We start from the raw sequence: 7,440 nt of genomic DNA on the forward strand, positions 1-7,440 counted from the left end.
CCATCTCTCAGATATAACAAGTTACCTTGACGGAGTCGGTACTCAACGTCAACTGCAAATTTAGGAATTTCAAACAACTCAGGCCATGGCACACTTCTATCCAGAGAGGAGTTGGACAGGATCTCGGTGTCTGCCAGGCTGCTTGCATGACTACAAAATGAAGATTGTTCAACTGGTTTTTCAACAGGTGGAGTGACTGGTGCCAATTCAATCATAGGGATGATTTTAATTGTCGGCTTACTTGGGAGCTCTGAGACATCTTCAAGATTACACAGTTCGTTGTTGAAGTCGGGGTCTTGGTACTGCAGGACGAAGTTGTAATTTGCTTGAAGAGTGCCTTTAAGCCAGCCAATCAAATCTTCAAGTGTGTCCGGTCGTGATGTCATCGTCAATTTTCTGATGTCTCCCTCTGAGACAATAACCCTCATGATGAATTTCTCTTGCAAAGCCATCTGGGGAGAGAGGATATGCACAAGAATTCAGCAAATAACATATCTTTTTAATGTTACCATAAGTTCTCCGTGGACCCTGTATGCTGATAACGGGAGGACATCATTCAGCTCCGATATCTTGACCACATGTGTGGAGGGGATATCACAACAGAGAAGTTGGTAAGATCTCAAATGTTCACAGTACAATGCTGTCATTTTGTGGCAGATGAATAGGATTGCTGTGTTAGCTGCAACAATCTTTGCAATCTTGGCAAATTCAGAGAGACCTGAGCATGAGCCAAAAGACAGAATCATGCCTGGATGATACATGATTCCATCTATGCAGACAGATGACACATCCAGAACAGAATCGACCTTTGCAATGTCTCGAACAAGTACTCTCTGAACATTCAAAGGGAAAGAGGCAAGCAAAACTGGGGTAACCCTTGTCATCTCCACTGATGGTTTGAAAAATGTGCTGCAATCAAGATGGTAACTGACTGCTTTCTGGTGTGTTGTAGCGAGTGTCATTGCAACAGTTTTGAAATTTTGAGCATTTCGAATTGCTTTTTTAAAGAACTTATGTTTCCCCTCGAAGCGCATTGTCCAGACATGACACAAGGGACCAAACTTCCTCACAAGGTAAGGATAGTGTTCCAGATAGTGATGTTTTGGCTTTAACTGAAAACCTGGAAAAGTTGACTGCAGAAGCCGCCTGTGTTCTGTTATTTTACATTCCATGAAATGCAGTGTTTCTTCAGTATGCCTTGGTGCCACAGCCAGCTCAATTATGTCTTTAAAGAAGCATCAGAATTTCCCAAGTGTCATCACCCTCGGGAACACAGTGACCAATCAGAAGTGGGAGGAGCCTTATGAGACACCAATTCTCATGGCCATTTCCACCAATGCTTCCTCTGGTGGAAAATCCCTTTCCGATGATCTGAGGGCGGTCTGTTTTGTCTGTGAATGTATAATTAAAGTGTTTGATGTTTTGATTTAGTGTGTCTAATGTAAAATACCTCTTGCTAATCAGATTTTTAAGACAGAGGCCCAACTCAATTGGCACAATGCCTTCAAAGAGGCCGTGCAAGATGTCGGGAGGATACCCTGTCACAACATGAAAATGGTCAAGATTTTCAGTTAATGGACATGCTCTTTTCACACCATAAGTCTGAATCAGTTCTGTGTCCTCTTTGACCTCCTGCACTTGCTTATCATGAGAGTCTTTGTCTCTGAGCTGAAAGAATCCAGAACATACCTCTTGCTGCTGTGTATCTTTGCTGCTTGCCAGGCAGAATCTGCAAAACTTGTCGACCTTGAAACTCTCCAGGAATCCTGCAAGTGAATGTGCACCAAGATTATCAGCGGCAACATATAAGACTGTGCCCTTCACACTTGCACCCAGTGACTCTATGTAAACACCATTTTGCTCCAATAGCTTTAGATCATAAATGAGAGGTTGCAGAACTTTTGCGTAACCGCACTCTTTAACTGTGGAGCTATTGCACAGTACAGCAAGCTGAATTGAGTTAAGGGTGGACCTGTATTTTGTAGGTATGTTTGCAATGACCCAATATACTGCACACATTTTATGTTTCAGTTTCGACGTGCCGAGAGGATTGGCTACCTCAAAGTCATCAATGTAAAGGCCAAGAGCAATGGTGAATTCATCACTTGCAAGAAGAGAATTTTCATTAAAGTACTGCCCATTTGCATAATATGTGTATTCCTGCTGCACTTGGACTTTTTGGGACATAGCTTTGTCTAACACAGAAGTTTTGTTAAGCAGCTTCTGGAGCATTGGAACAATGGGGACATATGCAAGTGGTTTTTTGCCTTTTCCCACAACATATTCAACAGGGTTCACCAGTGGGAAATCTTTGCGTACGTAGGCTGCTCTCTTTTTAGCAGTTCCTAACGGCCCATCTGTGGTACAAAATGACATCATGTTACACTCTGACACAGCACTGGTAATTTCTCTCACAACTGTATCATTCACATTATCAAAGTATTTATTTAGTGTAGCCCTCACTTTGTTGTGCAGAAGTGGCTCTGAGAGCTTATTGATTTGACAAAGCTGCTGTAATATCTCTTGCACAAAACTTTCTGGTATGTGCATAACTGTTTGCATCTTTAACAGAAGAGATGCCATGTTGTGCTCTAGCTGCTTTCCTAAATCATGAATATCATTCTCAGTAGCTTCTTCACTGACTTCTTCCGACTCTGACATGTCATCAGCATGCGATATTTGCTGTTGTGCATCATCCAGATCATGACCTTCATCATAATCACAACCAATGATTTCTGACTTGAACCTCTTCCAGCTGTGTCCCTTGTGTGTTTTACTCTTGTGCGCTTTGAATGTGGAGTAGACACTGCTTTGAAAGTCACAGTCTTTATAAGGGCAACTGACATTATGGTTGACTTTTAAGTGGGCATTATGCAAGTGACTAAAGTAGTCAGTTTCAGTACAAAACTCAGAAAACCCACATGACAGACAACAAAACTTTACTGGTACATCTACAGTTGGTTGCTGTTCTGAAGGTTTGGTGTGAAGGCGGGATAAGTGTACTTTTAGTGCATTGAGTGATTTGAATGTGCACAGACATTCCTGGTGTAAACATGGGAAAGGTTCTGTTCTTGCATAGCTCCCATGTTTTAGTCTATAGTGCTTAAAAAGCTGTGCTCTCTTGCCACAGATGAAAGGGCAGTACTTACACTTCCACAACATCTCTTCTGGAGACCTGCAACACAATATCAGAGAAAAAAAAAGAACAAAACTGTTATTTTGTGTAAGTAAAGACAGTTACATGCACACTACAGTATCACAGCCTGGTCACATGAATACAGTTAACTTTTGGCATGCCATGCGCCAACAATTAATGGCAGATAACTTGAGTGAAAACTACAAAAGAAATATGCAGTAAGTGTAGCAAGAGCAAAAATTTCTAATGCTAAGAAACAGAAGCTTTTTGTGCAACCTTTTCAGCCGGCCACAACACAAGAGCTTAGGTTTAGAAGAAGATTCAAAATGGCGATTTTGACCACACGTGCTGAGGTGGGGAGGGTGGCGGCTCTTCACTGCTAACTCTAACACGTGAAAATATCAGTATCAATACTTAAAATGTTGTTTTTGCTATTCAGTTACAAAAGCTGTGTGTCTCAGAGAAAAATGACTCTTAAAATGCTTTAAGTTACACTGCCAGCTAAATGTGTCCTAACATTAACTTACCACTTCAGTTCAGCTAATGAACGTCTTTCACCCTCACCGGCCGAACAATTTGTAGAAGTTGAAGTATCAACTCCAGCTCAAGTAAAAGTATAAAAGTACTGATTTCTAAACTACTTAAAAGTATAAAAGTAAAAGCAATGTGAGGGGAAAAAATGGCTACTGTCACTTGGGTCTAATCACAAGAGAGATGGACACACACACAAACAGACATACACATGTACGCACCCAATCAAACAAAAAAAAAACACATAAATACACACACACACACACACACACAGCGACACAGATTCACACATGATGCAGAAAAAAGAGGACAGGAGGAGAAAAAGTCTCTCCACAGGTCACCAAAACGCATACATCCATACTAGCAGAGGTAGAGACAGAGACGTGAAAACCGAGAGCAGACGGATCCAGCCGAGTGCAGTCGATGTGTGACCAGGCGGAGAGCGCAGGCAGCAGATACGCCTCCAATACGAACAGCCAAGCGCCGACGTGGAGATGGCGGCGCTGCCATCCAGTGTGTGTCCAGTGTGTTCCTGGCATTACATGGAGCGTGTGGTGCCACAGGGAATGCTACCAATATGAGCCGTCGGCTCGGGGGTGGGCGGGGGGGGGGGGGGGGGGGGGGGGGGGGGGGGGTGTTTCTGCGGCGCGGCTAACGTGACTAGCTATGCAGCTAACGCGGCTGCAAACGGACTGAAAAGGACTGGCGGAAACCCTTCATTTACCCAGCCCATTGCAAACATTGCAATTTTACTGTTAGCAGACCAGCAGATTACGACTGAATCTTAGAACTTACCTCAATATGCTTCTTTAAATTTGACAGTGACTTTTTGAAAGCCATTAGCTCCTGGTACTTCGGTGCACACAGTTTGCATTGCATGCGAAAAGAGTTGTTTTTGCATCCTGTTTTATCAAAAAATTCCTCCAGATAAGGCCAGGGATGAACAAGGCTTGGTTGGTCTTCCTTGCCCGCACCCTTCTCACTGGTGCTTGGTTGGGAAAGTTCCCTCTCTGCCTCCACGGACATTTTCACTTCTTCATTCTGCTGCGGTTTCCAGGTGTGTGATGGAAATTCTAACTCGCATGCGCGTTGCATCACTTTAAAACCATTGGGGTAAAGGAATGGTGTCACACTGAGACTTCTCATCCAACCACAATTGAATTAATTCTATTCTATCTGGTAAGCCGGAATAAAAACAAGTTGAAATGAAGTAATGAGGCAATTTTTAAAATGTAAGGAGTAGAAAGTACAGATAATTACATGAAAATGTAAGGAGTAGAAGTAAAAAGTGGTCCAAAAAATAATTACTCCAGGAAAGTATAAATAACCAAAATATCTACTTAAATAAGGTAATGAAGTATTTGTACTTTGTTACTTGACAGCTCTGTCCATAAACCAGATTAGAAATATCACAGACAGAAACTGACTGAGGAAGTACAACGATCCAGCATCAGAGAGTGGACTGCAGCCAGCCCAAGTAGGCAGCAGCACAGGTGTAACAGACGAGGCCACTCCCCGGACAGGTGACTCCAATTGAGCTTTGGAACCGACGTCACCGCGCAATGCATTATGGGACGACGGCGCCATTTTGAAGGGGTAGAGAAATCAAAACAAACTATGACAACACTTGAAAATGCAAAAGAAAAGAGTTGCTACCGCGACCGATTGCGTCCGGATGCACAATTAGGATACCTCGTTCTTACGACATCTCAGGACAGGTCTGACATCGTGTACGCAAGTTTGACTCAGTGTGGATTTACGGTGTAGTGCAGAAAAAAACCTGGCGGAGCTGAAAAGCACATCTCAAACACGCCGTAAAGCAGAAGCAGCAGATAATCAGTGCAGATTAAAAAGTGAAAGAATAAAAAATAAAATAATGCCCTTACAGAATATCTAGTAATATCCCCTCTTGTGGTATTAATGAAGGATTTTTAACTTTCAATAACTCCGCTGGTCCATCCTGCCACGGAGAGGAGCTGTTTTAACAGTGCGCAAAGACGCTGCTGCTGCGGAGCAGCTTCAGACCCACTGCTGTTTAGCCCCGAAAAGATGGGACTTTATTTTGGCAGTTTTAAACAATATTGCACTGGGTGATAGATAGTTACTTTTGATGCACCTGCGCCACGAGAGGAGCCGACGTGGAAACCAGCAGAGCCTGGACTGGCTGGACCGAGGAGACAGGACCTGAAGAACCGCTACTGAAATGTAAATACACTCTAAAGTTTAGCAAATTATTAATTTACTCAGTGGTGTGAAGCCAGCAGCCCAGAAAATAACATATCAGCTAAAGGGAGATAAAATACAGACAGAGGACGTTTAGTCAAACATTTTATTAAGACTTCTATTCTTTAATTTAAGCTGCACCGACAGCGGGTGGCACGCGCCGCCCTCGGTGGCCTGAGTCCCGGGTCCACTCGGTCCCGTGTCCTGCTCGGTCTGGGTCCCGCTCGGCACTGGTCCGGTGCTGGGTGTGTCTCGGTGGGACCGTCCCGCTGTGGGGAGCAGACCTGGCCACGGTGCCGCTGTCTGGCTCTGAGACATAATTAAACGAAACAATAAAACTCTGAGCTGTGTAACGTGAGTCAGCGTCATTATTTGTAACATCAGGGTTAAATTAACGGATCTATAATCTGTTCAGACCTCAGTCGGTCCGTTCGTCCAGGTGACGCTGTTCAGCGCTGCTGCAAGCTTCCTCCAGACAGCGTTTCCCTTTTCTCCTCTAATTCCCGTTTTAATTCTTCCAAAGAGCTCCTCCTGATTTACCTCCACCTGAGAGGTGATGCTATGATTGTGGAAAAACTCACTAAAATGTCAGTCCGACTGCCAGGATGGGGAGTGGCAGCAGGAGGGCTTTGTTTAGAATAATTAATTAGCCATGTGCTGGTCTTAGAGTAGCTTGTTTAACTGGCAGAGTAATTTATGACAGAGTAACTTATTCATTACCAATACCAAGAAGTTACCAGAATGAAAATGTGTGGAACATATCAAGAGATATCTTGGGATGACATCGAACTTTATGTCCACACGTCTAACAGCAGCAATCCAGGCAAGCCGCTGCCTTTTAGTAACATGATACGGTGCTTCCAAGCGGGAAAACCAAAAAAAGAGAGCCCATTATCTATTTTTTTGCCCTTCCGGTCATGCCAGTGAGCCTTACAACCAGCAACACAGCAGTTTAGAACCATTTTTGTCATTACTTTTCCAACTTCTAATGGGTTTGCACTGCAGCGCGTTTGTAGTACCCCTTCAAAATGGCGGATAAACATTAAAAATGGCTCCGCCCCGTTTTTGTGACATCACGCTCCAAAGCTCAATACGCTGATGAGCCGCCCACACAGCCTGCTCACCTACAGGAGAGGAGAGAGAAAGAGCAGCATGGCAGACCCACTCCCTAGTGGCAGAGGAGTGGGCATGGCAGTACACCCCCTCCAATGTGCTCCTCCTGGTGCACCACAAAACAAAAGACCCAACCCGGGCGGAGGAGGGGGACGGAAGGGAGGGCAAGCTACCCCTCACAAAGGCCCGGACAGAACAGGGTCCAAAACCAAACAGGGCAAAAAAACGAAAACCCCTCACAGGTACATCAAAAACACAAGCCTCTAGCGGGTTCACTAAACAAAACTCAGGTTCTATTTCATTTCAGTGAACCGGTAACCATGTAACCATGTGACTTACATCCCCGCGGGTCAGGAGCATTATGCCAAATTAACAACACCTGTGGGTGTGTGCTACACAGTATATAAATGACGCGCGTGCACACACTCACCCTTTTT

General features: G+C 44.2%; 1 long non-coding RNA gene across 1 annotated transcript; it reads right to left on the bottom strand.

The window, feature by feature from the left end:
* Nucleotides 1-369: 369 nt before the first annotated feature.
* LOC115405740 (uncharacterized) lies at nt 370-3,176 on the bottom strand. The gene is made up of 3 exons (XR_003933459.1): nt 3,150-3,176; nt 1,690-1,766; nt 370-452 (listed from the first exon to the last, which is right to left on the bottom strand). It is a non-coding gene; the product is annotated as an uncharacterized LOC115405740 (long non-coding RNA).
* Between the last annotated feature and the right edge of the window lie 4,264 nt (nt 3,177-7,440).

Source organism: Salarias fasciatus, chromosome 2, assembly GCF_902148845.1.
Source record: "Salarias fasciatus chromosome 2, fSalaFa1.1, whole genome shotgun sequence".
In the NCBI taxonomy this organism is placed as follows: Eukaryota; Metazoa; Chordata; class Actinopteri; order Blenniiformes; family Blenniidae; genus Salarias; species Salarias fasciatus.